The 17,606-nt window shown below is 44.3% G+C and overlaps 3 non-coding genes across 3 annotated transcripts; all 3 read right to left on the bottom strand.

The window, feature by feature from the left end:
• Window positions 1-302: 302 nt before the first annotated feature.
• Window positions 303-421, bottom strand: LOC138360446 (5S ribosomal RNA). The gene has a single exon (XR_011226394.1). It is a non-coding gene; the product is annotated as a 5S ribosomal RNA (ribosomal RNA).
• Window positions 422-8,447: 8,026 nt separating this feature from the next.
• Window positions 8,448-8,566, bottom strand: LOC138360445 (5S ribosomal RNA). Its single transcript, XR_011226393.1, has one exon. It is a non-coding gene; the product is annotated as a 5S ribosomal RNA (ribosomal RNA).
• An 8,185-nt stretch (window positions 8,567-16,751) lies between these two features.
• LOC138360444 (5S ribosomal RNA) lies at window positions 16,752-16,870 on the bottom strand. The gene has a single exon (XR_011226392.1). It is a non-coding gene; the product is annotated as a 5S ribosomal RNA (ribosomal RNA).
• Between the last annotated feature and the right edge of the window lie 736 nt (window positions 16,871-17,606).

Below are 17,606 nucleotides of genomic sequence, written 5' to 3'. Positions count from 1 at the left end.
TCAAGCTTGTGTCCTGCAGCAGTGGTCCAGTGGTAAAGTGTATATAAGTGATGCGTATTCTTGGAGTTGCGAGTTCAAACCCGGATTAAGCTATATATATATACAACATGTTTTGTTTTGGTTGTTTGTTTTTGTATAAAGCCTCACACAATATCTATATTAAGCGAGTTTGTTTTAAACATGACATACATATTAATTCATTTTACCAGGCCTTATTCCACACAACTCCGTGAATTTCCCGTGGAGCCAGCCATTCAAACAAAAACAAACGAAACAAAACAAAACAAAACAAAAAACATTATTGCCAACAGCATTTGGTGTTCCCAGGCGGTCACCCATCCAAGTACTAACCAAACCCAACGTTGCTTAACTTCGCTGATCGGACGAGAAGCGGTGTTCTCAACGTGGTATGGCCGTTGGCATGAGACTGCCTACACATTGTGGCTAATAACCAACTCTTTTAAGTCATCGCGGCAGGATACGGACCTGCTTGTGGTGTCTTAATGGTAATTGTATCCTAACATATTTTTGTCTCCTTGGCATGGATATTTAACATCGTTTATTCAGTCTTGGGTTTATGTTCTTTCGCCATTTACAGACATTTTACATCTACCTACTTCCTCAGCCTGCCCTGCCAATTTCTAATGAATTTGTGGATTTTCTTTTGTAATACAAACATGTGTGTGCTCATCTGCTCTTCAGTTTTTATGATATTTGTCTCATCTGTCCTGCTTTATGATACTTTTACAAAGAACATGAACAAATGCTTCTATTTTAGAGAAGATATGGGATCCAGGTTTCGGAGCCGTAAAACCAACCGTCGTGATTGGTGGACGAGTTGCCAGGTTGCAGCTTCTGTACCGTGCCGGCACATAAATAGGTTCGGCTCAAGCGGCGGCAGCATCATTCCCCCGTGACTGTCTGAGCGTCTCTCATCACCTTGGTTATCTCATCATCATCATGGTAGAAGCAAAGCCTACCAAGAAGGCTGCGGCTGCTGCTGCTGTGGTGGCCACCACCAGGAAACCTCGCGTCCAGGTTGCTCACCCGAAAACTAGTCAAATGGTTCTAGCCGCGGTCGCAGCACTCAAAGACCGTAAGGGCTCGTCTCTACAAGCAATCAAGAAGTACGTTGTTGCCAACAACAAAGTCGAGGCTGCCAAGATCGCCATTTACATCCGAAGATTTCTCAAGAAAGCAGTGGCTGACGGCATTCTTGTTCAGACCAAGGGAAGTGGAGCTAGTGGATCATTCAAGCTGGCCGTAGCAGAGAAGAGGGCCGTTCTAACTCCCAAGAAAGCCACCACAACCAAGAAACCATCTACAGCAGCAAAGAAGGCCGTGGTAACTCCCAAGAAAGCCGCCACAAGCAACAAACCACCTACAGCCTTGAAAAAGAAGCAGCAGCAGCAGCAGCTTGTTGTTGGGAACAAAAAGCCCAAAATAAAGAGAGCTTCAAAATCTCCCAAACCACCCAAGGCAAAGAAAGCTGTCAAGAAAACAACAAAGGCAAAATAAACGACGACATGCAAGCAGCATGAATACACATGACAATAAACATCCAGGCCTCCCCCCTCAGTGGAGGGGCCTCATATGATTCCAAAAAGAGTTTAGTTTTGTAGACAAATAAATCATTACTTTTGGGGTAGATTTACTCTGTATATTATATATATATATATATATATATATATATATATATATATATATATATATATATATATATATATATATATATATATATATATATATATATATATATATACACATGGGTGAGGTGATATGGTACCAAAGTTTTGGGTAAGGTGATTGACATTTACACAAGATAAAACACGAACCAATGGGAATAAAAACATAAGAATGGAAGTAACTGCAGAAGGCCTATTGGCCCATAACACAAGCACTTCCTCTTGATGCTTCTATATTGGTTCGGAGTCTTGAAGCTATAATATATATATATATATATATATATATATATATATATATATATATATATATATATATATATATATATATATATATATATATATATATATATATATGCACACAAAACTAAATAGTCTTGTTAGACAAATTGCCCCTATTAGAGGCAAGTTGACTAACAAGCCGAATGACTGCAATTGTTTTGAATTTGAGTTAAATCTAACATAGAAATGTAATCAAACCTAACCTAACCTATGCTAACCCAAGCTAAGCTAACCTAACCTAACCTAAGCTAACCCAAGCTAAGCTAACCTAACCTAACCTAACCTAACCTAACCTAACCTAAGCTAAGCTAACCTAACCTAACCTAACCCAGCAATTCATGATCTTAATATAATACTGTTAATTGGATAAACCAATTTGGAAAGAAATGTTCGAAAATAACAAAATTAACTGTGCTTGTTAGGAAAATTGGGCCTTGCATACTTGTCCCAATAGTGTGGTTCTCGCTTTTAGGTACGACATAAACGTATACCTAAGTTGAGAGAGAAAAAGATTCGCACTCAAACATGCATATCGATTGCCAGTCCTGAATTCTGGGTAGATATTCGTGTCCTCCCTTTTCATTTACCATCATTTGGATACTATCAAAACAGCTCTGAGAAGGATAAAATGAATAAAACGGGTAGCTCACTCATGTAAAAAGGAAGAGTTGGGAAAGATCTCTCTCTCTCTCTCTCTCTCTCTCTCTCTCTCTCTCTCTCCCCCTCACCCCCCCCCCCCCCACCAATGATCCTGCTCTGCTAGTATATAACGTAACAAACCTTCCCCCCCCCCCCCCTCCCTCCCCAATCAGAGTCCCTTTAAGCATGCGAGGATAAAAAATAGATTTCATAAGACCCAATGTGCTAGCTGATATCAAAACAATTTATGTTATCGTCTATTAAGCCCTTCAGTAAAAAAGTATAGGGACCTAATTAGGTCCCGTTTTGAGGTGGTGGTGGGTGGAATCGATGGATTAGCCAAGCTCTTATCCGCCGAATCCGTAGAGGGTACGACCCTGGCGCTTCAGAGCGTACACCACGTCCATAGCAGTGACGGTCTTCCTCTTGGCGTGTTCCGTGTAGGTTACAGCATCACGGATGACGTTCTCGAGGAACACCTTCAGGACGCCACGGGTCTCTTCGTAGATGAGACCCGAAATACGCTTCACGCCGCCACGACGAGCTAAGCGACGAATAGCGGGCTTGGTGATGCCCTGGATGTTGTCACGTAGCACCTTACGATGACGCTTGGCGCCACCCTTTCCGAGTCCCTTGCCTCCCTTGCCGCGTCCAGTCATGGTGTTGAAGTTGTGTGAATCGAATTGACGAATGCCCGCACGATTTCCCGACTATATCCCATCAAGCGGACGTACTAGTAGCATTGCAACTCCTGCCTGCCCTTACTTTACGCTTGTGGTCGAGTAGACACGGCTTTCTCACAACGCTTTCAAAACTGCAGTTGCCTACTCGTCTGTTTCACGTCCCTGTGAAATGACTTTTGCACAAATCCAAAAAATAGAGCAAAATCAGCGATAATAGTGATTGAGGTGAGCCGCCTGTTGGCTGCAGCCAGAGGAAGGAGGGGAGGGGCAACGGGGTGACGTAGGCGAGTCGAGCAGCCAATGGCGCTCGAGCAAGCGCCTCGAGACGGCGTATATAAGCAAAAATTTTTCGGCGCCGGCCATCACAAACCACAGTTGTTCACCATGGCTCGCACCAAGCAGACTGCTCGCAAGTCCACGGGAGGCAAGGCTCCTCGTAAGCAGCTGGCCACCAAGGCAGCACGCAAGTCTGCTCCTGCCACAGGGGGTGTGAAGAAGCCTCACCGTTACAGGCCCGGAACGGTCGCCCTGCGTGAGATCCGTCGTTACCAGAAGAGCACCGAGTTGCTCATCAGGAAACTTCCCTTCCAGCGTCTGGTGCGCGAGATTGCCCAGGACTTCAAGACCGATCTTCGCTTCCAGTCGTCTGCCGTCATGGCTTTACAGGAGGCATCCGAGGCTTACCTGGTCGGTCTCTTCGAGGACACTAACCTCTGTGCCATCCACGCCAAGCGTGTCACCATCATGCCAAAGGACATTCAGCTTGCTCGCCGTATCCGTGGAGAGCGTGCATAAGCTAAATCGACCACCCTAGTATACACCAAACTCGGCCCTTCTCAGGGCCAAAATATCCTTCTAAGGAGATTTCAGACATTCCTAGCATCAGTCATATGAATTAACCTTCATCTACACATATAATAAATAAATAAATAAATAAACAAATACACTAATTTAGGTGTCATACATACACGTGATATCAATAAATCAAGTCATTTGTAGTACAACCTGTTCTCTTACAAACAAAACGCCGTCGCTTTTCGCTCTTATGCACTGTCAAGGATCACCCACCCCCCCCCCCCCCCCCCCAAAATAAAAATTGTCATACTGTACTAGAAATAAAAGCAGCTTGTATAAGTGACATACTGTCCAGTCCTGTTTTATTCTGTTTTCGGTCCTCTGGCTTAATCTGTTAAGTTAGGAGATGACATTTTAAATTAACCGTTTTCTTGACATTTTCAAACCTAAGAGGGTGGCCTGCATAGTAATCCTAATGTGGAACATAACAATGAATCTCTAATCTCTAGAAAAAAAAAAAGATACCGAGTGCTTATATGTGTTGAGAGAGAGAGAGAGAGAGAGAGAGAGAGAGAGAGAGAGAGAGAGAGAGAGAGAGAGAGAGAGAGAGAGAGAGAGAGAGAGAGAGAGAGAGAGACACAGACAGACAGACAGACAGACAAGACAGAGACAGACAAGACAGAGACAGACAGACAGACAGACAGACAGAGACTGAGAGAGAGAAACACACACAGACAGTTTCATAAATATTCTCATTTTATAGCTATTTGCTTTCAGTGACAGAGGTTTTTGTTATAATAGTATTGGTGTCTAACACTCACAATCTCTTTAGAAATTAAAGTGTGGCTCCAATGGAGCCGAGTTTGTTGGTTTGAGGCCAAGCCACCACCACAGGGCAGTAAGTAAGCCGTTTACTTGGAGGAGGTGTACTTGGTGACGGCCTTAGTGCCCTCAGAGACGGCGTGCTTGGCCAGTTCTCCGGGCAACAGGAGCCTTACAGCCGTCTGGATCTCCCGACTGGTAATGGTGGAACGCTTGTTGTAGTGGGCCAGGCGAGAAGCCTCGGCGGCGATGCGCTCGAAGATGTCGTTCACGAACGAGTTCATGATCGACATGGCTTTGGAAGAGATACCAGTGTCGGGGTGGACCTGCTTCAGCACTTTGTAGATGTAGATGCTGTAGCTCTCCTTCCTCCTGCGCTTCTTTTTCTTATCGCCCTTGGCAATGGCCTTCTGGGCCTTTCCGGCCTTCTTGGCAGCCTTTCCAGATGCCTTGGGTGGCATGATGATGCTCGTGCTGGCTGGCGTTGCGATACAATAATGAACTTTTGCGCGAGGCGAGCTTTCCTTTTATATCCCGCTCGCGACTCAGCTCAGAGCGGGTCGCGTGGCGGAGCGCGCTGATTGGTCAGTGGCGGGCTCCCTTGATCCTGAGCGGGGTATATAACACGAAGCTCGATCTGCGGGGCGGCATAAAACACCACAAACCCACAACAGCAGCAGCAATGTCAGGACGCGGCAAGGGAGGCAAAGTGAAGGGCAAGTCAAAGTCTCGCTCCAGCAGGGCCGGACTTCAGTTCCCCGTGGGCAGAATTCACCGTCTGCTGCGTAAGGGCAACTACGCCGAACGCGTCGGTGCTGGCGCTCCTGTCTACCTGGCAGCCGTCATGGAATACCTCGCTGCCGAAGTTCTGGAGCTCGCCGGTAATGCCGCACGTGACAACAAGAAGACCCGTATCATCCCACGTCACTTGCAGTTGGCCATCCGCAACGACGAAGAACTCAACAAACTTCTGTCTGGCGTAACCATTGCACAGGGAGGTGTTCTTCCAAACATTCAGGCAGTTCTTTTGCCAAAGAAGACAGAGAAGAAGTAAGCACTTCTGCCACCCACCACGACAAATACCATAACCAGGCTCCATCCGGAGCCACACACACTTTAATAGAGAGATTCAAGTAGACAATCAACTTTCAAACATTAATAATAACATTTATATTGATTTCATTTGGAATGTGTACATAACAAACAAACAAAACAAAATTATAGGGGATATTCAGCATCACTTGGAATATTAACCAATCATATAAATCCAATATATATTTTATATTTTACTTTAAGCGAGGAATTCATATTATATTAATTTTTAATCATACAAATGAACAAAAGCAATTCTTCACTAGACGTAATGAATGAATAAATGATCAAGGTTTTAATGTGTTTCATGAATATATATATATATATATATATATATATATATATATATATATATATATATATATATATATATATATATATATATATATATAATATAATATAATATAATATATTATAATACTTGTGAACCAGAATATGTTTGAGCAGCAGCGATCGTGCCTGCCATTGGCCGAAGTGCAACAATTCAAATAATTTAAAGGGCCTGCTCGGGTATATAAGAGAGGCTGGGAGACTGGGGCCGGTGGTGGGTGATGGGTGATGAGTGATGGTGTGGTGTGGTATGGTGTTGTTAAGAGTTGATTTACGGCCAGCCAGCTGCAGCCAAGGCAGGGCAGGGCAGGGCAAGGCAAGGCAAGGCAAGGCAAGGCAAGGCAAGGCAAGGCAATAACAGGACAGGACAGGCAAGGCAAGGCAAGGCAAGGCAAGCAGGCGGGCGGGCGGGCGGGCGGGCGGGCGGGCAGGCAGGCAGGCAGGCAGCCAGCCAGCCAGCCAGCCAGCCAGCCAGCCAGCCAGCCAGCCAGCCAGCCAGCCAGCCAGCCAGGCAGGCAGGCAGGCAGGCAGGCAGGCAGGCAGGCAGCCAGCCAGCCAGCCAGCCAGCCAGCCAGCCAGCCAGCCAGCCAGCCACTCCCACTTTGTATTTATATGCATTCAATTTATATTCAAACATTATATATGTTAAGGGCCTAGTTTTAGTGTTTATTTTAAAAATGACAAACATCGAGTCGTTTTACCAGTCCTTTAGCGTTAACGGTGATGCATTTTAAAACTGAACAGAAATCACCTTTTCTGGATATATCAAATATCGAATCCGCTTAATGTGCCTACAATTCAATCATTCAAAAAATACATAATTTACATCATGCCTTTTCATAGAACAGACAATAAGATTTGAGACAATAAGAACTTTACTTTTATAACTAAAGTTGCACAATTATACCAACTCTATGGTGGCTGGGTGGTAAGGTGTGTGGCTGGTATTTTGGAAGTCGCGAGTTCAAACGACCCAATGGGAATAATACTTTTTTTTTTTTGCCATACAATCTTCCTAATACTATTATGTAGGTTTGTGTGTGTGTTTTTTTATTCATTCTTTGGTTTTATAGATGACATACATATTGACTCCTTTTACCGGTCCTTAATTAGGCTCTGGGGAAGCAATGGTGGTGGTGGTGGTGGTGGTGCATTTAAAACTAAACCAAAAATCACCAGTTCTGGACGCGTCAAATATCATATCCGCTTAATGTGTCTACAACCTAATTACTTAAAACTACACTATTTAATTCATTCATATCATGTGCATATTGGTCATTATGCTCATACAACCGACATCAAAATTTATTTTCATTATTAGAATCATACATTTCATCAAGTAATACAGATACAAAGAGATTTTCTTTCTGAGAAGACCGTTAGTATTGGCTTGCAGGCAGGCAGGCAGCAGGCAGGCATTTGAGGGTTATTATTTCGCCTGTTGATTGGGGGGAGGGTTGATGTGTTAGGGGGTTTTCGGTTAGATGTGGTGGTGGTGATTGGTGGTGATTGGTGGTGATTGGTGGTGATTGGTGGTGATTGGTGGTGGTGGTGGTGGTGGTAGTAGGTGGGAGTTGGGGGGGGGGGGGGGGGGGGGGGGGGGAGGGAGGAGGGGAATGATGGTCTGTGGATTCGTTCTCCGTACCCTTTACATATAAGCAAAAATATGCCTTCTTGTGGGTATAGAAACATTAACACAAATTATATCAGTAACTGATATTGTAGCCTTTTAAACAGAAAAGATTTGTACATACAAATACTTTTTAATTATCATTTATTTGTGGAAATGGCATTTACGTCATTAAATTGATACCTCAGCATCAAGCTTGTGTCCTGCAGCAGTGGTCCAGTGGTAAAGTGTATATAAGTGATGCGTATTCTTGGAGTTGCGAGTTCAAACCCGGATTAAGCTATATATATATACAACATGTTTTGTTTTGGTTGTTTGTTTTTGTATAAAGCCTCACACAATATCTATATTAAGCGAGTTTGTTTTAAACATGACATACATATTAATTCATTTTACCAGGCCTTATTCCACACAACTCCGTGAATTTCCCGTGGAGCCAGCCATTCAAACAAAAACAAACGAAACAAAACAAAACAAAACAAAAAACATTATTGCCAACAGCATTTGGTGTTCCCAGGCGGTCACCCATCCAAGTACTAACCAAACCCAACGTTGCTTAACTTCGCTGATCGGACGAGAAGCGGTGTTCTCAACGTGGTATGGCCGTTGGCATGAGACTGCCTACACATTGTGGCTAATAACCAACTCTTTTAAGTCATCGCGGCAGGATACGGACCTGCTTGTGGTGTCTTAATGGTAATTGTATCCTAACATATTTTTGTCTCCTTGGCATGGATATTTAACATCGTTTATTCAGTCTTGGGTTTATGTTCTTTCGCCATTTACAGACATTTTACATCTACCTACTTCCTCAGCCTGCCCTGCCAATTTCTAATGAATTTGTGGATTTTCTTTTGTAATACAAACATGTGTGTGCTCATCTGCTCTTCAGTTTTTATGATATTTGTCTCATCTGTCCTGCTTTATGATACTTTTACAAAGAACATGAACAAATGCTTCTATTTTAGAGAAGATATGGGATCCAGGTTTCGGAGCCGTAAAACCAACCGTCGTGATTGGTGGACGAGTTGCCAGGTTGCAGCTTCTGTACCGTGCCGGCACATAAATAGGTTCGGCTCAAGCGGCGGCAGCATCATTCCCCCGTGACTGTCTGAGCGTCTCTCATCACCTTGGTTATCTCATCATCATCATGGTAGAAGCAAAGCCTACCAAGAAGGCTGCGGCTGCTGCTGCTGTGGTGGCCACCACCAGGAAACCTCGCGTCCAGGTTGCTCACCCGAAAACTAGTCAAATGGTTCTAGCCGCGGTCGCAGCACTCAAAGACCGTAAGGGCTCGTCTCTACAAGCAATCAAGAAGTACGTTGTTGCCAACAACAAAGTCGAGGCTGCCAAGATCGCCATTTACATCCGAAGATTTCTCAAGAAAGCAGTGGCTGACGGCATTCTTGTTCAGACCAAGGGAAGTGGAGCTAGTGGATCATTCAAGCTGGCCGTAGCAGAGAAGAGGGCCGTTCTAACTCCCAAGAAAGCCACCACAACCAAGAAACCATCTACAGCAGCAAAGAAGGCCGTGGTAACTCCCAAGAAAGCCGCCACAAGCAACAAACCACCTACAGCCTTGAAAAAGAAGCAGCAGCAGCAGCTTGTTGTTGGGAACAAAAAGCCCAAAATAAAGAGAGCTTCAAAATCTCCCAAACCACCCAAGGCAAAGAAAGCTGTCAAGAAAACAACAAAGGCAAAATAAACGACGACATGCAAGCAGCATGAATACACATGACAATAAACATCCAGGCCTCCCCCCTCAGTGGAGGGGCCTCATATGATTCCAAAAAGAGTTTAGTTTTGTAGACAAATAAATCATTACTTTTGGGGTAGATTTACTCTGTATATTATATATATATATATATATATATATATATATATATATATATATATATATATATATATATATATATATATATATATATATATATATATATATATATATACACATGGGTGAGGTGATATGGTACCAAAGTTTTGGGTAAGGTGATTGACATTTACACAAGATAAAACACGAACCAATGGGAATAAAAACATAAGAATGGAAGTAACTGCAGAAGGCCTATTGGCCCATAACACACGCACTTCCCTCTTGATGATGCTTCTATATTGGTTCGGAGGTCTTGAAGCTATAATATATATAATATATAATATATATATATATATATATATATATATATATATATATATATATATATATAGTATATATATATATTATTATATAATATATATATATATATATATATTATATATTGCACCAAAACTAAATAGTCTTGTTAGACAAATTGCCCCTATTAGAGGCAAGTTGACTAACAAGCCGAATGACTGCAATTGTTTTGAATTTGAGTAGTAATCTAACATAGAAATGGTAATCAACCTAACCTAACCCTATGCTAACCCAAGCTAAGCTAACCTAACCTACCTAAGCTAACCCAAGCTAAGCATACCTAACCTAACCTAACCTAACCTAACCTAACCTTAAGCTAAGCTAACCTAACCTAACCTAACCCAGACAATTCATGATCATTAATATAATACTGTTAATTGGATAAACCAATTTGGAAAGAAATGTTCGAAAATAACAAAATTAACTGTGCTTGTTAGGAAAATTGGGCCTTGCATACTTGTCCTAAACAATAGTGTGGTTCTTCGCTTTTAGGTACGGACATAAACCGTATAACCTAAGTTGAGAGTAGAAAAAGGATTCGCACTCAAACATGCATATCGAATGTGCCAGTCCTGAAATTCTGGGTAGATTTCGTGTCCTCATCCTTTTCATTGTACCATCATTTGGAATACTATCAAAACAGCTCTGAGAAGGATAAAATGAATAAAACCGGGGTAGCTCACGCATGTAAAAAGGAAGAGTTTGGGAAAGATCTCCTCTCTCTCATCTCCCTTCTCTCTCCTCGTCTCTCTCTCTCTCGCCCTCACCACCCCCCCCCCCCACACCAATGATCCTGCTCTGCTAGTATATACGTAACAAACCTTCCCCCCCCCCCCCCCCCCCTCCCCTCCCCAAATCAGAGTCCCTTTAAGCATGCGAGGATAAAAAAATAGATTTCATAAGACCCAATGTGCTAGCTGATATCAAAACAATTTATGTTATCGTCTATTAAGCCCTTCAGTAAAAAAAGTATAGGGACCTAATTAGGTCCCGTTTTGAGGTGGTGGGTGGGTGGAATCGATGGATTAGCCAAGCTCTTATCCGCCGAATCCGTAGAGGGTACGACCCTGGCGCTTCAGAGCGTACAACCACGTCCATAGCAAGTGACGGTCTTCCTCTTGGCGTGTTCCGTGTAGGGTACAGCATCACGGATTGACGTTCTCGAGGAACACCTTCAGGACCGCCACGGGTCTCTTCGTAGATGAGACCCGAAAATACGCTTCACGCCGCCACGACGAGCTAAGCGACGAATAGCGGGCTTGGTGATGCCCTGGATGTTGTCACGTAGCACCTTACGATGACGCTTGGCGCCACCCTTTCCGAGTCCCTTGCTCCCCTGCCGCGTCCAGTCATGGTGTTGAAGTTGTGTGAATCGAATTGACGAATGCCCGCACGATTTCCGACTATATCCCATCAAGCTGGACCGTACTAGTAGCATTGCAACTCCTGCCTGCCCTTACTTTACGCTTGTGGTCGAGTAGACACCGGCTTTCTCACAACGCTTTCAAAACTGCAGTTGCCTACTCGTCTGTTTCACGTCCCTGTGAAATGACTTTTTGCACAAATCCAAAAAATAGAGCAAAATCAGCGATAATAGTGATTGAGGTGAGCCGCCTGTTGGCTGCAGCCAGAGGAAGGAGGGGAGGGGGCAACGTGGGTGACGTAGGCGAGTCGAAGCAGCCAATGGCGCTCGAGCAAGCGCCTCGAGACGGCGTATATAAGCAAAAATTTTTCGGCGCCGGCCATCACAAACCACAGTTGTTCACCATGGCTCGCACCAAGCAGACTGCTCGCAAGTCCACGGGACGGCAAGGCTCCTCGTAAGCAGCTGGCCCACCAAGGCAGCACGCAAGTCTGCTCCTGCCACAGGGGGTGTGAAGAAGCCTCACCGTTACAGGCCCGGAACGGTCGCCCTGCGTGAGATCCGTCGTTACCAGAAAGAGCACCGAGTGTCTCATCAGGAAACTTCCCTTCCAGCGTCTGGTTGCGCGAGATTGCCCAGGTACTTCAAGACCGATCTTCGCTTCCAGTCCGTCTGCCGTCATGGCTTTACAGGAGGCATCCGAGGCTTAACCTGGTCGGTCTCTTCGAGGACACTAACCTCTGTGCCATCCACGCCAAGCGTGGTCACCATCATGCCACCAAAGGACAATTCAGCTTGCTCGCCGTATCCGTGGAGAGCGTGCATAAGCTAATCGACCACCCTAGTATACACCGAAACTCCGGCCCTTCTCAGGGCCAAAATATCCTTCTAAGGAGATTTCAGACATTCCTAGCATCAGTCATATGAATTAACCTCATCTACACATATAATAAATAAATAAATAAATAAACAAATACACTAATTTAGGTGTCATACATACACTTGATATCAATAAATCAAGTCATTTGTAGTACAACCTGTTCTCTTACAACAAAACGCCGTCGCTTTTTCGCTCTTATGCACTGTCAAGGATCCACCACCCCCCCCCCCCCCCCCCCCCCCCCCCCCCCCCCCCCAAAATAAAAATTGTCATACTGTACTAGAAATAAAAGCAGCTTGTATAAGTGACATACTGTCCAGTCCTGTTTTATTCTGTTTTCGGTCCTCTGGCTTAATCTGTTAAGTTAGGAGATGACATTTTAAATTAACCGTTTTCTTGAACATTTTCAAACCTAGAGGGTGGCCTGCATAGTAATCCTAATGTGGAACATAACAATGAATCTCTAATCTCTAGAAAAAAAAAAAGATACCGAGTGCTTATATGTGTTGAGAGAGAGAGAGAGAGAGAGAGAGGAGAGAGAGAGAGAGAGAGAGAGAGAGAGAGAGAGAGAGAGAGAGAGAGAGAGAGAGAGAGAGAGAGAGAGAGACACAGACAGACAGACAGACAGACAAGACAGAGACAGACAAGACAGAGACAGAACAGACAGACAGACAGACAGAGACTGAGAGAGAGAAACACACACAGACAGTTTCATAAATATTCTCATTTTATAGCTATTTGCTTTCCAGTGACAGAGGTTTTTGTTATAATAGTATTGGTGCTCAACACTCACAATCTCTTTAGAAATTAAAGTGTGGCTCCAATGGAGCCGAGTTTGTTGGTTTGAGGCCAAGCCACCACCACAGGGCAGTAAGTAAGCCGTTTACTTGGAGGAGGTGTACTTGGTGACGGCCTTAGTGCCCTCAGAGACGGCGTGCTTGGCCAGTTCTCCCGGGCAACAGGAGCCTTAACAGCCGTTCTGGATCTCCCGACTGGTAATGGTGGAACGCTTGTTGTAGTGGGCCAGGCGAGAAGCCTCGGCGGCGATGCGCTCGAAGATGTCGTTCACGAACGAGTTCATGATCGACATGGCTTTTGGAAGAGATACCAGTGTCGGGGTGGACCTGCTTCAGCACTTTGTAGATGTAGATGCTGTAGCTCTTCCTTCCTCCTGCGCTTCTTTTTCTTATCGCCCTTGGCAATTGGCCTTCTGGGCCTTTCCGGCCTTCTTGGCAGCCTTTCCAGATGCCTTGGGTGGCATGATGATGCTCGTGCTGGCTGGCGTTGCGATACAATAATGAACTTTTGCGCGAGGCGAGCTTTCCTTTTTATATCCCGCTCGCGACTCAGCTCAGAGCGGGTCGCGTGGCGGAGCGCGCTGATTGGTCAGTGGCGGGCTCCCTTGATCCTGAGCGGGGTATATAACACGAAGCTCGATCTGCGGGGCGGCATAAACACCACAAACCCACAACAGCAGCAGCAATGTCAGGACGCGGCAAGGGAGGCAAAGTGAAGGGCAAGTCAAAGTCTCGCTCCAGCAGGGCCGGACTTCAGTTCCCCGTGGGCAGAATTCACCGTCTGCTGCGTAAGGGCAACTACGCCGAACGCGTCGGTGCTGGCGCTCCTGTCTACCTGGCAGCCGTCATGGAATACCTCGCTGCCGAAGTTCTGGAGCTCGCCGGTAATGCCGCACGTGACAACAAGAAGACCCGTATCATCCCACGTCACTTGCAGTTGGCCATCCGCAACGACGAAGAACTCAACAAACTTCTGTCTGGCGTAACCATTGCACAGGGAGGTGTTCTTCCAAACATTCAGGCAGTTCTTTTGCCAAAGAAGACAGAGAAGAAGTAAGCACTTCTGCCACCCACCACGACAAATACCATAACCAGGCTCCATCCGGAGCCACACACACTTTAATAGAGAGATTCAAGTAGACAATCAACTTTCAAACATTAATAATAACATTTATATTGATTTCATTTGGAATGTGTACATAACAAACAAACAAAACAAAATTATAGGGGATATTCAGCATCACTTGGAATATTAACCAATCATATAAATCCAATATATATTTTATATTTTACTTTAAGCGAGGAATTCATATTATATTAATTTTTAATCATACAAATGAACAAAAGCAATTCTTCACTAGACGTAATGAATGAATAAATGATCAAGGTTTTAATGTGTTTCATGAATATATATATATATATATATATATATATATATATATATATATATATATATATATATATATATATTATATATATATATATATATATATAATATAATATAATATAATATATTATAATACTTGTGAACCAGAATATGTTTGAGCAGCAGCGATCGTGCCTGCCATTGGCCGAAGTGCAACAATTCAAATAATTTAAAGGGCCTGCTCGGGTATATAAGAGAGGCTGGGAGACTGGGGCCGGTGGTGGGTGATGGGTGATGAGTGATGGTGTGGTGTGGTATGGTGTTGTTAAGAGTTGATTTACGGCCAGCCAGCCAGCTGCAGCCAAGGCAGGGCAGGGCAGGGCAAGGCAAGGCAAGGCAAGGCAAGGCAAGGCAAGGCAAGGCAATAACAGGACAGGACAGGCAAGGCAAGGCAAGGCAAGGCAAGGCAAGCAGGCGGGCGGGCGGGCGGGCGGGCGGGCGGGCGGGCAGGCAGGCAGGCAGCAGCCAGCCAGCCAGCCAGCCAGCCAGCCAGCCAGCCAGCCAGCCAGCCAGCCAGCAGCCAGGCAGGCAGGCAGGCAGGCAGGCAGGCAGGCAGGCAGGCCAGCCAGCCAGCCAGCCAGCCCAGCCAGCCAGCCAGCCAGCCAGCCACTCCCACTTTGTATTTATATGCATTCAATTTATATTCAAACATTATATATGTTAAGGGCCTAGTTTTAGTGTTTATTTTAAAAATGACAAACATCGAGTCGTTTTACCAGTCCTTTAGCGTTAACGGTGATGCATTTTAAAACTGAACAGAAATCACCTTTTCTGGATATATCAAATATCGAATCCGCTTAATGTGCCTACAATTCAATCATTCAAAAAATACATAATTTACATCATGCCTTTTCATAGAACAGACAATAAGATTTGAGACAATAAGAACTTTACTTTTATAACTAAAGTTGCACAATTATACCAACTCTATGGTGGCTGGGTGGTAAGGTGTGTGGCTGGTATTTTGGAAGTCGCGAGTTCAAACGACCCAATGGGAATAATACTTTTTTTTTTTTGCCATACAATCTTCCTAATACTATTATGTAGGTTTGTGTGTGTGTTTTTTTATTCATTCTTTGGTTTTATAGATGACATACATATTGACTCCTTTTACCGGTCCTTAATTAGGCTCTGGGGAAGCAATGGTGGTGGTGGTGGTGGTGGTGCATTTAAAACTAAACCAAAAATCACCAGTTCTGGACGCGTCAAATATCATATCCGCTTAATGTGTCTACAACCTAATTACTTAAAACTACACTATTTAATTCATTCATATCATGTGCATATTGGTCATTATGCTCATACAACCGACATCAAAATTTATTTTCATTATTAGAATCATACATTTCATCAAGTAATACAGATACAAAGAGATTTTCTTTCTGAGAAGACCGTTAGTATTGGCTTGCAGGCAGGCAGGCAGGCAGGCAGGCATTTGAGGGTTATTATTTCGCCTGTTGATTGGGGGGAGGGTTGATGTGTTAGGGGGTTTTCGGTTAGATGTGGTGGTGGTGATTGGTGGTGATTGGTGGTGATTGGTGGTGATTGGTGGTGATTGGTGGTGGTGGTGGTGGTGGTAGTAGGTGGGAGTTGGGGGGGGGGGGGGGGGGGGGGGGGGGGGGGGGGGGGGGGGGGGGGAGGGAAGGGGAGGGGAATGATGGTCTGTGGATTCGTTCTCCGTACCCTTTACATATAAGCAAAAATATGCCTTCTTGTGGGTATAGAAACATTAACACAAATTATATCAGTAACTGATATTGTAGCCTTTTAAACAGAAAAGATTTGTACATACAAATACTTTTTAATTATCATTTATTTGTGGAAATGGCATTTACGTCATTAAATTGATACCTCAGCATCAAGCTTGTGTCCTGCAGCAGTGGTCCAGTGGTAAAGTGTATATAAGTGATGCGTATTCTTGGAGTTGCGAGTTCAAACCCGGATTAAGCTATATATATATACAACATGTTTTGTTTTGGTTGTTTGTTTTTGTATAAAGCCTCACACAATATCTATATTAAGCGAGTTTGTTTTAAACATGACATACATATTAATTCATTTTACCAGGCCTTATTCCACACAACTCCGTGAATTTCCCGTGGAGCCAGCCATTCAAACAAAAACAAACGAAACAAAACAAAACAAAACAAAAAACATTATTGCCAACAGCATTTGGTGTTCCCAGGCGGTCACCCATCCAAGTACTAACCAAACCCAACGTTGCTTAACTTCGCTGATCGGACGAGAAGCGGTGTTCTCAACGTGGTATGGCCGTTGGCATGAGACTGCCTACACATTGTGGCTAATAACCAACTCTTTTAAGTCATCGCGGCAGGATACGGACCTGCTTGTGGTGTCTTAATGGTAATTGTATCCTAACATATTTTTGTCTCCTTGGCATGGATATTTAACATCGTTTATTCAGTCTTGGGTTTATGTTCTTTCGCCATTTACAGACATTTTACATCTACCTACTTCCTCAGCCTGCCCTGCCAATTTCTAATGAATTTGTGGATTTTCTTTTGTAATACAAACATGTGTGTGCTCATCTGCTCTTCAGTTTTTATGATATTTGTCTCATCTGTCCTGCTTTATGATACTTTTACAAAGAACATGAACAAATGCTTCTATTTTAGAGAAGATATGGGATCCAGGTTTCGGAGCCGTAAAACCAACCGTCGTGATTGGTGGACGAGTTGCCAGGTTGCAGCTTCTGTACCGTGCCGGCACATAAATAGGTTCGGCTCAAGCGGCGGCAGCATCATTCCCCCGTGACTGTCTGAGCGTCTCTCATCACCTTGGTTATCTCATCATCATCATGGTAGAAGCAAAGCCTACCAAGAAGGCTGCGGCTGCTGCTGCTGTGGTGGCCACCACCAGGAAACCTCGCGTCCAGGTTGCTCACCCGAAAACTAGTCAAATGGTTCTAGCCGCGGTCGCAGCACTCAAAGACCGTAAGGGCTCGTCTCTACAAGCAATCAAGAAGTACGTTGTTGCCAACAACAAAGTCGAGGC

Source organism: Procambarus clarkii, unplaced genomic scaffold (assembly GCF_040958095.1).
Source record: "Procambarus clarkii isolate CNS0578487 unplaced genomic scaffold, FALCON_Pclarkii_2.0 HiC_scaffold_110, whole genome shotgun sequence".
In the NCBI taxonomy this organism is placed as follows: domain Eukaryota; kingdom Metazoa; phylum Arthropoda; class Malacostraca; order Decapoda; family Cambaridae; genus Procambarus; species Procambarus clarkii.
Note: the sequence above shows the minus strand (reverse complement) of the source record. Positions and strands in the feature narration are given on the sequence as shown.